This window comes from Triticum aestivum, chromosome 2B (genome assembly GCF_018294505.1).
Source record: "Triticum aestivum cultivar Chinese Spring chromosome 2B, IWGSC CS RefSeq v2.1, whole genome shotgun sequence".
Classification (NCBI taxonomy): Eukaryota; Viridiplantae; Streptophyta; class Magnoliopsida; order Poales; family Poaceae; genus Triticum; species Triticum aestivum.
Window position 1 is genome coordinate 157,856,314 of NC_057798.1, and position 15,291 is coordinate 157,871,604.

Sequence of the window (15,291 nt, forward strand, 5' to 3'; positions counted from 1 at the left end):
TCATTTCAGGCCCAATTTTGGGTCGCATTTGCATCGACACGGACAAGTCGCGGATGCGCGCAATGCTCGCCCTTGTCTTCGTCTTGGCTCGCCAGTCGGTGGCACATTAGCTATTTCTCCCTTTCTCCCATCGTCCGCTACCACACCCAGCTGCCCCTCCTTGCTGCCGCCGCCCAGTTCCGGTGCCCAGACTGGCCGCCCGCACCCAGATACCTCCCCAGCAGCACGACATCCCTCGACTGCCCCATACTCCGGGGTTGGGTGACTGTTTTCACCACCATCACAACACTCCAACGTCGACACCACTCCCTCGCCTCCGCCGTTGAATCACAATAGAGAGAGCAGCCATTGCGTAGTCTGGTTGAGCATATGTGGGCTCACATTTGCAACCAATAGATGTATTGTCTACTTTTTCTTTCAAATGTATTTGTGACAATTTAAATTTTATTTGGCTTATAAACTGTGTGATATTATTTGGTTGTGAAACTACAAGATATTTTACCCCCCAAAAACGAAACTATGAGATATTTGAATCTGCTAGAATTATGTGAACTTGGGCATTTTTTATATGTACGCACAAGAGCAAAAACTAGGCCACATACCAACCACGTGGGACGAAAATTCGCCTGCGCGTTGGGCGCACTGCCAACCCAAACGCAGAAGGGGGCGGACACGCCGGCCCAAACGGACAAAAAGCGGACAAACCGCACGTCCGTTTGGGTCGGCGTGTTGGAGTTGCACTAACATCCGCGGACACGCTCGGTCAGTGTCAAAACGTGTCCGTTTTGACTCCCTATTTGTCCGTCCATGCAACCATATTTCTCATTTTTTTTCCTACACCTCCAGTCACATGCATGTGATTGATGAAGGAGAGAGAAAGAAAATGCAGAAAAATATGCTTTATGGTGGACCAAATCCTATGTGGCGGACGCACGACCACTGACCGGACTCTCCTGTGCACTCCTCATACTCATCTCATGTATGAGGGCAATATGAGGGGTGCCCGACATCTCAAGCATTTAAGGAGGCTTTGAGGTGTCCGGTTGGGTCAACTTATTTCTTCTCTCTCCTGTCCGGTGATATGTCTTCATCCTATCTACTTTTCCAAATAGTTTTGCTCTTGTTTTGGACTCTAATTTGCATTATTTGAATGGAAGTAACCCGGGCTGACGTTGTTTTCAACAGAATTGCCATGGTGTTGTTTTTGTGCAGAAATTAAAGTTTTCGGATTGACCTAAAAATTTATGGAGAATATTTTTGGAATATATAAAAGGTATTGGCGGAAAAATATACCAGAGGGAGCCACCCAGGAGCCACAAGTTCGGGAGGCGTGTTGGGTAACGTAGCAATAATTCAAAATTTTCTACGTATCACCAAGATCAATCTATGGAGATTCTAGCAAAAAGAGAGGGAGAGGATGAGCATCTTCATACCTTTGAAGATCGCTAAGTGGAAGCGTCACTAGAACGTGGATGAGGGAGTCGTACTCGCGGCGATTCAAATCGCGGAAGATCCGATCTAACGTCGAACGGACGACGCCTCCGCGTTCAACACACGTACAGCCTGGGACGTCGTCTCCTTCTTGATCCAACAAGGGGAGAGGAGAAGTTGAGGGAGAGCTCCGGCAGCACGACGGCGTGGTGGAGGAGCTTGCAGTTCTCCGGCAGGGCTTCGCCAAGCACTACGGAGGAGGAGGTGGAGTTGGAGAGGGGGACGGCTGCGCCAGGGGAAGGGTATGGCAGCCCTCCCACCTCCCACTATTTATAGAGGGAAGGGGAGAGGGGGGGCCCTTAGATCTCATCTAGGGGGGGTCATGGGGGGGAGCTTGCCCCCCAAGTTGGTGGGAGGCGCCCCCACCACCTAGGGTTTTCAACCCTAGGCGCCTTGGGCCCTTGGGGGGCGCACCAGCCCACTAGGGGGCTGGTTCCCACCCTTGTTCAGCCCATTTAGTCCCCCGTGGCAGGTGGATCCACCCAGTGGACCCCCGGACACCTTTCGGTGGTCCCGGTACAATACCTGTAACCCCCGAAATTATTCCAGTGACTGAAACTGGACTTCCCATATATAAATCTTTACCTCCGGACCATTCCGGAACTCCTCCTGACGCCCGGGATCTTATCCGGGAGTCCAAACATCATTCGGTAACCGCATACTAATTCCCATCACAACTCTAGCATCACCGAACCTTAAGTGTGTAGAGCCTACGGGTTCGGGAATCATGCAGACATGACCGAGACAACTCTCCGGCCAATAACCAACAGCGGGATCTGGATAACCATGTTGGCTCCCACATGTTCCACGATGATCTCATCGGATGGACCACGATGTCGGGGATTCAATCAATCCCGTATACAATTCCCTTTGTTAATCGGTACGTTACTTTCCCGAGATTCGATCGTCGGTATCCCAATACCTCGTTCAATCTCGTTACTGGAAAGTCACTTTACTCGATCCGTAACGCATGATCCCGTTGAGGGAGTCCTGGATTAGGGGGTCCTCGGACAGCCGGACTATATACTTATGCCGGATTGTTGGACTATGAAGATACAAGATTGAAGATTTCGTCCCGTGTCTAGGTGGGACTCTCCTTTGCGTGGAAGGCAAGCTTGGCAATTCAGATATGTAGATTTCCTTCTCTATAACCGACTCTGTGTAACCCTAGCCCCCTCCGGTGTCTATATAAACCGGAGGGTTTAGTCCATAGGACAACAACAATCGGAATCATAGGCTAGCTTCTAGGGTTTAGCATCTACGATCTCGTGGTAGATCAACTCTTGTAATACTCATATCATCAAGATCAATCAAGCAGGAAGTAGGGTATTACCTCCATCGAGAGGGCCCGAACCTGGGTAAACATTGTGTCCCCCGCCTCCTGTTATCATTAGCCTTAGACGCACAGTTCAGGACCCCCTACCCGAGATCCGCCAGTTTTGACACCGACATTGTTGCTTTCATTGAGAGTTCCACTGTGTCGTCACGGTAAGGCTTAATGGCTCCTTCAATCATCTACAATGATGCGATCCAGGGTGAGGTTTTCCTCCCCGGACAGATCTTCGTATTCGGCGGCTTCACACTGCGGGCCAACTCGCTTGGCCACCTGGAGCAGATCGATAGCTACGCCCCTGGCCACCAGGTCAGATTTGGAAGCCTGAACTACACTGCCGACATCCACGGAGACTTAATCTTCGACGGATTCGAGCCCATGACAGGTGCGCCCTACAATCGCGATGAGCATGATTTAGATCTACCATTGGACGTTGTTCAGGAGATCACACCTGCAGCTGCCCTGGCTTTAAATCCGGAGCAGATCGTGCCATCCGAGGACGGGGGGATGGACCCTGCCACGAAGGCCGCACATTCAGCGGCGATAGAGCTGAACACATACTTCGCCTCCAATGAGGTCTATGTCATCGGACCCTCGGACTCGTCTCCGGCCATAGGCTCCAAACCGCGTGCATCCGTGCCCCTCGAACCTGACTGGGCACTGATCATGGAGTTTAGCTCCGCGGATATCTTTCAGCACTCGCCCTTGGGCGACATGCTAAACTCATTAAAATCTCTCTCCCTGTCAGGAGACTCTTGGCCGAACTATGTCCGGCTTGAGTGGGAAGCGGACGACGAAGAAATTCGTTACCCACCCACCACCCACTTAATAGCCAGTGTCAACGACTTAACCGACATGCTTGATTTCGACTCCGAAGACATCGACGGTATGGACGACGATGCCGGAGAAGAACAGGAACCACCGCCCACAGGGCGCTGGACAGCCACCTCATCATATGATATATATATGGTGGACACACCCAAAGAAAGCAATGGCGATGATGCAGCGGAGGATAATCCCCTTAAGAAGCAATCTAAGCACTGGCGTAAGCCCCGCCATAGCAAAAATAGCGATACCGGCACAAGAGACAATAGCACTCCGGATGATGCCGAAGACGAAAACAATCCCGCCCAGCCAAGCTTTGAGCAAGCCGGGCGGGAGGATGGGCAAGCTAGCCCTAATGAACAGGCAATGGATGGAGACTCGGAGGATGACAATTACATGCCCCTCTCTGAAGACGAGGTGAGCCTCGGCGACGAAGAATTTATCGGCCCGAGGATCCCGTCGAGCAGGAGCACTTCAAGCGCCGGCTTATAGCCACTGCAAAAAGCCTGAAGAAAAAAAAGGAGTAGCTTCAAGATTATCAAGATCTGCTAACTGATAGATGGACTGAGGTCCTGGCAGCCGAGGAATATAGACTCGAGCGCCCAACCAAAAGTTACCCGAGGCGCAGGTCATTAGCTCAATTCGAGGATGAGGCACTAGAGCCTATACTACCAGCATAGGATGCGGCTAACCGACCACCTCGTGGCTGAGACAAAGCGACACATCAGCCCAAAGACCAGCCCGCACCCCGTCGCCAAACAAACAAAAATACGAAGGCCCGGGGCTACACGCATGACCTGCGAGATGAATTGAAAAACAAAGCAGGACAACCAAGATCGATCTACGGATCACGGGGGCGCGCCCCAACGCGTGACAATGACCGCCATGCCGGATATACTAAATACAAATCCGTCCGGGCTGAATACAGCAGACCAGTCTCATCCGAACTGTGTCGCGATGTAGCCCGGCATAGAGGCGCCGCACACCCCCTATGCTTCATTGACGAAGTAATGGAGCATGAATTCCCAGAAGGGTTTAAGCCCATCAACATCGAACCATATGATGGGACAACAGACCCTGTGGTACGGATTGAAGATTTCCTTCTCCACATTCACATGGCCCGCGGCGATGATCTACATGCCATCAAGTACCTCCCACTAAAACTCAAGGGACCAGCTCGACATTGGCTGAATAGTCTGTCGGCAAACTCCATTGGCAGTTGGGAGAACCTGGAAGACGCATTCCTTGACAACTTCCAGGGCACTTACATGCGACCACCTGACGCTGATGACTTGAGTCACATAACCCAACAGCCCGGAGAGTCAGCCAGGAAATTCTGGAGTCGGTTCCTAACTAAAAAGAATCAAATTGTCGACTGTCCGGATGCTGAAGCCCTAGCGGCCTTTAAGCACAACATCCATGACGAGTGGCTTGCCTAACACCTTGGCCAAGAGAAGCCGAAATCCATGGCAGCCCTTACGACACTCATGACCCGCTTCTGTGCGGGTGAGGACAGCTGGCTAGCTCGTAGCAACATCATCTCAAGCAAGCCTGGGACCTCTAAACCAAGAGATAACAACGGCAAGCCCCGACGCAGCAAACACAAGCATCGAAATAATGGCGACAACGTTGAAGACACGACCGTAAATGCCAGATTCAGCGGCTCTAATACCGGTCAAAGGAAGAAACAATTCAAAAGAAACAGCCCGAGGACGTCCAGTCTGGATCGTATAGTCGACCGTCCATGCCAAATTCACGGCACCCTAGGAACACCAATCAATCATACCAACAGAGAATGTTGGGTCTTCAAACAAGCCGGCAGTTCAGGTGCCAAAAACAAGGAGAAGGGGTCGCAAAGCGATGACGACGACGAGGAGCCCCGGCCACCGAACACAAGAGGGCAAAAGAAGTTTCCCCCACAAATCAAAACAGTGAACATGATAAACGCCACCCATATTCCTAAGCGGGAGCAGAGGCGCACACCTAGGGATGTCGACGCAATGGAACCAGTCGCCCCAAAGTATAACCCATGGTCGTCCGGCCCGATCACCTTTGGCCGCAAGGATCGTCTGGCCAATATCCGCCAGGACGGCTCATCCGCACTAGTCCTTGACCCGATAATTGACGGATTCCACCTTACACGAGTCCTCATGGACGGAGGCAGCAGTCTAAACCTGCTTTATCAGGATACATCATGCAAGATGGGAATCAATCCTTCAAGGATCAAACCCACTAAAACCGCCTTTAAAGGTGTTATACCAGGCGCAGAGGCCCGCTATACAGGCTCCATCACTCTGGAGGTAGTCTTCAGACCCCCGAATAATTACCGTAATGAAGGGTTAGTCTTTGATATCGTCCCTTTTCGCAGCAGCTATCATACACTGCTCGGACAAACCGCGTTCGCTCAATTCAACGCGGGGCCACATTACACTTATCTTAAGCTCAAGATGCCCGATCCGCGTGGCGTCATAACAATTAATGCCAGGTTCCTGGACACCATCGAAAGAATCTGAGCTACTATGCAGCAGGATAGCCCATCTTGTTAAGAGCTCAATTAAACACTCCGGCGGCAGGCGGAGGCAAAGCTAGGTCAGGCCACACAATGCGGCTTAACCGCTCCGTGGCACACAAACATTTTTTGCATTTTTCTTGCAGGACCACTTTTGTGAAGGCCATATCACTGGCGACATGGCGACCAGAACCATGAGGGGACGAATACACCAAGGAGGAAAACAGCTCGAACGCGTAAGGGAATCCTTAGATATTCCCCTCGATGACCATCCGATTATAACCTGGATCCACACACAACGTCCCCCACCCGGTCTTAGCAGGTTCTGAAGTCATATTTCTTTTTATAGCACTACTTGTACTCGTACGCCTCGACGTATCATTCAATTACAACATGTGGCTTTATATGACGCTTACTTGCTGTTCTTCCTTATTGATATTCTTTGTCAAATGGCACCCGTACACTATGGTACGCCTTAATATGCCAGGGGCCTCGTAGTACCCATAATACGACAATAAAGTCCGAACACCTTCACGGTCGTTCGACACCCCGAACTTATAACATTATATGCATCGGCTCTGAATCATGTCTTGGGGTCAATATTTGGGTTGTCCGGCTCCTGTGCTTGCTACCCTACGTTCCGCTATATCGGCTAGGGTAGTAAAGGGAGAACTACTGCGATTGCATCCCAGTTCTTCCGGACGAGTGCCTCAGTAGAGAAAGCCGAAAACTGATTGTCATGATGCGGCGAGAGTCGGTCAGCTGTTCGAGAGGTTACAAAATGTTTAAGGATTTCTTCTGCATTATGCGATAAGTAGTGCAGCGTGCGATGGATCGGTTTTTTCCGATCAGGTGCCTATAGAGCCCCTAGTGCGGTCTTCCGAACACCAGGGGCTGCGCCTACCTTTCTTTTGTCAAACTCCTATGGCTAAGTGAGGGTGATAAAGCCTTATAGTCTGATTTCCTGGTTTGTGCGCTGAACACCTCCTTCAAGGACCCAAAACTGGGGTAAAGAGTGTTCAGGTTTATCCCGAACACCCCCGTGCTTCTTACATGGGGGCAGAAGCCGACGACTAGCCAACTCTCAAGATTAATATACAAAACGGCCGCACAGGAGGTAAAACTTGCAAATAACAGGCATTATATAATACAAATGACCTTGTTTAACATTACATAGGACAACATGAATGTATTCATGGGAATATAATGTCCTTGGTACATTGCTCTGCTACAAGGCGGGATCCTTTCAGGACACTGTCATAATATAACTCGGGCTTGCGGTGCTCCTTCCCCTCAGGCGGTCCTTCGGTCATTAGTTTTTCAGCATCCATCTTCGCCCAGTGCACCTTTGCGTGGGCGAAGGCCATTCACGCACCCTCCATACAAACCGACCGCTTGATGACTTCGAGTCGAGAGCATGCACTTACAAGCCGCTTCACAAGCCCAAAGTAGGGAATCGCCTCGGCAGGCCACAGCTGGATAATTAAATCCTTCATGGCTAGTTCAGCCGCCCTATGCAGTTCGATAAGATGCTTTAGTTGATCGGCAAAAGGCACCAGATACTTTGGCGCCAGATACTGCGACCAGAAGAGCTTCTTGGCAATGCTCTTTTCTTCGGCGTGGTAGAATTGTGCGGCATCAGATATGCTGCGCGGCAGTTCCGCAAACACCCCTCGAGAAATCCGAATTCAAATTAGTAACATGATTTTCTCCCTTCACATATTTTCTTTGCATAGAAAAAGCCTTACCTGCCGCAATCTCCCTCGCCTCCTAGATTTCCTGCAGGGCGCCTTGGGCTTCGCGCCGGGCATCGCGTGTGGCTTAACGAGCCTTAGTGAGTTTGGATTCTTTCTCTGTTAAACTCTGCTCCAAGACCTCGCATTTTTTCACGGCCTCTTGGAGCTCTTGCTCAGCTTCCATAACCCTGGCCTCGTGCTTTTTACGAAGAGCCTGCTCTGTGGCTGCCTTCTTCTCGGCCTCGGCCACCGCCTTCTTAAGAGCTTCAACTTCGGTCATCGCTCCTAGAGCACATAATGAATTTTTTTTGTCATACTCAACTATTCATTCGCGCTAAATGCAAACAAGGTTTTTTGCATACCTTGGTTATCCTCCAACTGCTTCTTCACTTGGTTGAGTTCTTCTTCGGCCCGCTCCAGACTCTGCTTCAGTCCGGAGACTTCCGCAGTATGAGAGGCGACAGTCACTACAGACGTCTGCTTATAAAAAACAAAAGAGGGAGAGGTACCTCAAAGTAAGTCTCCTGCAAACATATATTTGATCCTCTGTCCGGTTCTTTCTTTCGAACACCGAACAGTGTATCAGGGGCTACTATCTATATTATAACACTCTTCAAAACCTCACAACATACCTCAAAGCCCGTTATAAGGCTGATGCAGGCTTCATTTAGCTCGCTTTCAGTGGACTGGATCTTCTTGATCACCGTACCCATAAGGGCATTGTGTTCTTCAATGATGGAGGCGCTCTTCAGCGCTGCTGATAAGGTATCCCACACCTTTGGTTGGGCTGAGGTTGCCAGTGGGACAGGCGCACCCCCTTCTATCAAGGGAGGTTGCCTGCCTGATTCCGGAGCCGTGGTTGGTCTCCGGAAGTGTGTCCGGCTGGGGGCCGAATTCGGGATAGCCCCCGCCGTCGGTGCCCATGGGAGTTTTTTCACCCATGTGTCCGACCGTGGTGGTTTGACCCTACGGCACCACCTTGACGGTCTTCCCACCCCCTCCTTGGCCTGGGTCCCTTCGGGACGATACCCTGGTGTCATCCATGTGTTTAGGGGAGGGGGCCGTCGGGGGTGTCCCACTGTCCATAGCATCCGAACCCAGCGAATCCTCTAATGAGGATTGTTCGGCGCGGGACCTGGCCGGACTACAAAAAAGACATGATGCAATGCGTTAGAATGCTGTATGATAGTGAGTCTTGATATACAAACGTGTCCGGGCTTTATATACTCACGATTTCACCAGGGGCTGGACCCTGGGATCCCACTCCGGTCTGCTGTCGGCGGCGGTGGCGAATTCCTCCGGGAGGGGATTCTTACCCTTCTTAGGCGACTCAGCCTCCAAGTGTGTGGAGGTCGTCCGTTTCTTCCTCTCCCTTGCTGGGGGGGGGGGATCGGCTTTCCTCCTCTTCCTCTTCCTCTTTGGAGGAAGAGCGGGCCTCGGACTCTTCGGATATCGTGTCTGAAGTGCCTTGGTGACGAAGGCCGCCCCTGGTCGCTTTAGCCTCTTTTTCGGCTTTCTTCTTCGGCGCCTTGTAAGGCTCCAGGACCAGCATCTTCGTCAGAAGTGGGACGACTGGTTCTTCTGGCAGCGGGGCTGGGCAGTAGATCCGCCCCCGCCTTCTTCGTCCACCCCTGGGAGAGTTGTGGAAAAACACATTAAGCATTCCCCATGGATTACATAGATAATGTGTATGACTTGCCAACATACAAAGACTTACCGAGCTCGCAAGTAGGGACAGTTGGTACCCGCAGTCCTCGGCCGAATCCGGCCATGATTTGCCGGACTTAAAGAGCACATTCCAGATGTCTTTGTGCGATGAGCCAAAGAACTCTAGCAGGGTCTGGTGCTTGGCCGGGTCGAATTCCCATAAATTGCAAGCCCTGTGTTGACAAGGGAGAATTCGGCGAGCTAGCATCACCTAGACTATGTTGACAAGTTTGATAGTCTTGTCTTCCATTCCCTTGATGCGCGCCTGAAGCACTGACAACTCATCTGGCGAAGACCAGTTCAGACCCTTCTTGGGCCAGGACGTAATCCGCAATGGAGCTCTAGATCGGAATTCGGGAGTTGCGACCCACTTTGTGCCGCGTGGCTCAGTGACATAGAACCACTGTTGTTGCCACCCTTTGGCGGAATCATTGAAGGTACCCGATGGCCATGTAACGTTGGGCATCTTGCTCACCATGGCTCCTCCGCACTCCGCGTGCTCACCACTCACCACCTTGGGCTTCACATTGAAAATCTTCAGCCATAATCCGAAGTGTGGAGAGATGCGGAGGAAGGCCTCGCATACGACGTTGAATGTCGAGATGTTGAGGAAGGAATTGGGAGATAGATCGTGAAAGTCGATCCCATAGTAATACATAATGCCGCGAACAAACAGGTGGAGGAGAAACCCTTGCCCGCAGACAAAGTGAGGGAGGAATACAACCCTCTCGTGGGGTTCCGGATTAGGGACAATCTGTCCCGCCGTCGGAAGGCGGTGGCCGATCTTCTTGGCCAGATACCCGGCCTCCCAAAGTTTCTTGATATCCTTCTCCTGGATGGTAGAGGCCATCCACTTGCCTCCCGCTCCAGATTCAGACATTTTCGGAGGGCCTTTGTGGGCGGAGAGGGCGAATGCTTGGGCGCTGGGGCTCAAGAAAGAGAGAATGGATGAGCAGAGGAAGAGAAAGTCGTGGATGAAAAAGGGGAATCCTTATCTCTTTATAAAGGCAGCAGGGATCATGCGCCTCCCCATTTGCCCTGTAAACTCGCTTATTCCCCAAGCGCCATGTTGATGGCGTGGTTGGGTTACCCACACCCGTATTGATGAGAATCCCGTGATAAGGGGACACGATCTCTACTTCGACAAGACGTGCCAATAAAACAGCCTCGCAAGATGTGAAGTAGCAGGTTGAGAAAAACGGTTCGTATAATGACCGTGCCGCGACATGATGTCACGCTGGGTAAAAGTTGTCAGCAGATTAGACTTGTGAATATTGTGCTCTCTACGGTTGTATGTGGAATTTGTTTTGCAGAGCCGGACACGATCCTTGTGTTCAAGATCTTCCTTGGAGTATTCGGAGAAGTAACCCGCCTTGCAATGCCAAAGACAATCTGCGCGCCGGACTCATCGTCATTGAAGCCTGGTTCAGGGGCTACTAAGGGAGTCCTGGATTAGGGGGTCCTCGGACAGCCGGACTATATACTTATGCCGGACTATTGGACTATGAAGATACAAGATTGAAGACTTCGTCCTATGTCCGGGTGGGACTCTCCTTTGCGTGGAAGGCAAGCTTGGCAATTCGGATATGTAGATTTCCTTCTCTGTAACTGACTCTGTGTAACCCTAGCCCCCTCCGGTGTCTATATAAACCGGAGGATTTAGTCCGTAGGACAACAACAATCAGAATCATAGGCTAGCTTCTAGGGTTTAGCCTCTGTGATCTCGTGGTAGATCAACTCTTGTAATACTCATATCATCAAGATCAATCAAGCAGGAAGTAGGGTATTACCTCCATCGAGAGGGCCCGAACCTGGGTAAACATTGTGTCCCCCGCCTCCTGTTACCATTAGCCTTAGACGCACAGTTTGGGACCCCCTACCCGAGATCCGCCGGTTTTGACACCGACACCCCTGACTAACTGCTTAGTCACATTGAGCTCATTATGATGATGCATTACCGAGTGGGCCCAGAGATACCTCTCCGTCATACGGAGTGACAAATCCCAGTCTCGATTCGTGCCAACCCAACAGACACTTTCGGAGATACCTGTAGTGTACCTTTATAGCCACCCAGTTACGTTGTGACATTTGGTACACCCAAAGTATTCCTACGGTATCCGGGAGTTGCACAATCTCATGGTCTAAGGAAATGATACTTGACATTAGAAAAGCTTTTAGCAAATGAACTACACGATCTTGTGCTATGCTTAGGATTGGGTCTTGTCCATCACATCATTCTCCTAATGATATGATCCCGTTATCAATGACATCCAATGTCCATGGTCAGGAAACCATGACCATCTATTGATCAACGAGCTAGTCAACTAGAGGCTCACTAGGGACATGTTGTGGTCTATGTATTCACACATGTATTGCAGTTTCCGGTCAATACAATTATAGCATGAACAATAGACAATTATCATAAACAAGGAAATATAATAATAACCATTTTATTATTGCCTCTAGGGCATATTCCCAACAGTCTCTCACTTGCACTAGAGTCAATAATCTAGTTACATTGTGATGAATCGAACACCCATAGAGTTCTGGTGTTGATCATGTTTTGCTCGTGGAAGAGGTTTATACAACGGATCTGCGACATTCAGATCCGTATGCACTTTACAAATATCTATGTCTCCATCTTGAACATTTTCACGAATGGAGTTGAAGCGACGCTTGATATGCCTAGTCTTCTTGTGAAACCTGGGCTCCTTGGCAAGGGCAATAGGACCAGTGTTGTCACAGAAGAGAGTCATCGGGCCCGACGCATTGGAAATAACTCCTAGGTTGGTAATGAACTCCTTCATCCATATTGCTTCATGTGCTGCCTCCGAGGCTGCCATGTACTCCGCTTCACATGTAGATCCCGCCACGACGCTTTGCTTGCAACTGCACCAGCTGACCGCCCCACCATTCAAAATATACACGTATCCGGTTTGTGACTTGGAGTCATCCAGATCTGTGTTGAAACTAGCATCGACGTAACCCTTTACGACGAGCTCTTCGTCACCTCCATAAACGAGAAACATATCCTTAGTCCTTTTCAGGTACTTCAGGATATTCTTGACCGTTGTCCAGTGTTCCATGCCGGGATTACTTTGGTACCTCCCTACTAAACTTACGGCAAGGTTTACATCAGGTGTGGAACACAACATGGCATACATAATAGACCCTATGGCTGAGGCATAGGGGATGACACTCATCTTTTCTCTATCTTCTGCCGAGGTTGGGCTTTGAGCCGTGCTCAATTTTACACCTTGCAATACAGGCAAGAACCCCTTCTTGGACTGATCCATATTGAACTTCTTCAATATCTTATCAAGGTATGTGCTTTGTGAAAGACCTATGAGGCGTCTAGATCTATCTCTATAGATCTTGATGCCTAATATATAAGCAGCTTCTCCAAGTTCCTTCATTGAAAAACACTTATTCAAGTAGGCCTTTATGCTTTCCAAAAGTTCTATATCATTTCCCATCAATAGTATGTCATCCACATATAATATGAGAAATGCCACAGAGCTCCCACTCACTTTCTTGTAAACGCAGGCTTCTCCAAAAGTCTACATAAACCCAAACACTTTGATCGTTTCATCAAAGCGAATGTTCCAACTCCGAGATGCTTGCACCAACCCATAGATGGAGCGCTGGAGCTTGCATACCTTGTTAGCATTCTTAGGATCGACAAAACCTTCCGGCTACATCATATACAATTCCTCCTTAAGGAAGCTGTTGTTAAGGAATGCCGTTTTGACGTCCATTTGCCATATTTCATAATCATAGAATGCGACAATTGCTAACATGATTCGGACTGACTTCAGCTTTGCTACGGGTGAGAAGGTCTCATCGTAGTCAACCCCTTGAACTTGTCGATAACCCTTAGCGACAAGTCGAGCTTTATAGATGGCCACATTACCATCCGCGTCAGTCTTCTTCTTGAAGATCCATTTATTTTCTATGGCTCGCCGATCATCGGGCAAGTCTGTCAAAGTCCATACTTTGTTTTCATACATGGATCCTATCTCGGATTTCATGGCTTCAAGCCATTTGTTGGAATATGGGCCCGCCATCGCTTCTTCATAGTTCGAAGGTTCACCATTGTCTAACAACATGATTTCCAGGACAGGGTTGCCATACCATTCTGGTGTGGAACGTGTCCTTGTGGACCTACGAAGTTCAGTAGCAACTTGATCCGAAGTTCCTTGATCATCATCATTAACTTCCTCTCTAGTCGGTGCAGGCACCACAAAAACATTTTCCTGAGCTGCGCTACTTTCCGGTTCAAGAGGCAGTACTTCATCAAGTTCTACTTTCCTCCCACTTACTTCTTTCAAGAGAAACTCTTTCTCCAGAAAGGACCCATTCTTGGCAACAAAGATCTTGCCTTCGGATCTGAGGTAGAAGGTATACCCAATGGTTTCCTTAGGGTATCCTATGAAGATGCATTTTTCCGACTTGGGTTCGAGCTTTTCAGGTTGAAGTTTCTTGACATAAGCATCGCATCCCCAAACTTTTAGAAATGACAACTTAGTTTTCTTCCCAAACCATAATTCATACGGTGTCGTTGTCGGTGTCAAAACCGGCGGATCTCGGGTAGGGGGTCCCGAACTGTGCGTCTAAGGCTAATGGTAACAGGAGGCAGGGGACACAATGTTTTACCCAGGTTCGGGCCCTCTCGATGGAGGTAATACCCTACTTCCTGCTTGATTGATCTTGATGATATGAGTATTACAAGAGTTGATCTACCACGAGATCGTAGAGGCTAAACCCTAGAAGCTAGCGTATGATTATGAGTGTTCTTCTCTGGACTAAACCCTCCAGTTTATATAGACATCGGAGGGGGCTAGGGTTACACAGAGTCGGTTACAGAGAAGGAAATCTACATATCCGAATTTCCAAGCTTGCCTTCCATGCAAAGGAGAGTCCCATCCGGACACGGGACGAAGTCTTCAATCTTGTATCTTCATAGACCAACAGTCCGACCAAAGTATATAGTCCGACTGTCCAAGGACCCCTTAATCCAGGACTCCCTCAGTAGCCCCTGAACTAGGCTTCAATGACGACGAGTCCGGCATGCAGATTGTCTTCGACATTGCAAGGCGGGTTCCTTCTCCGAATACTCCATAGAAGATTTAGAACACAAGGATCATGCCCAGCTCTACCAAACAAATTCCACATACCACTGTAGAGAGCACAATATTCCACAAATCTAATATGCTGACAGCTTTTTATAGCATGACGCCACGGTCTAGTCATTATTCGAACCGTTTTTCATAACCAGCTACTGCACATAGTGCGAGGCGGTTTCCTTGACATGTCTTGTCGAAGCAGAGATCGTGTCCCCTTATCACGGGATTCTCATCGATACGGGTATGGGTAACCCAACCGCGCCATCAATCATGACGCTTGGGAAATAAGCGATTTTAACAGACAAGTGGGGAGGCGCACAGTTTCTACCGCCTTTATAAAGAGGTAGGGATTCTCCTCTTTCACCCACGTCTTCTTCCTTCTTCGCTCATCCATTCTCGCACGCTCGAGCTCCAGCGCCCCAGTTCTCACCCTCTCCGTATAGCCAAACATGTATGGAGAGGGAGGCAAGTGGATGGCCTCCTCCGTCACGGAGGAGGACATTACGAAGCTTCGGGCGGCCGCATACTTGGCCACATACATCGCGCACCGGCTCCCGGATGCAG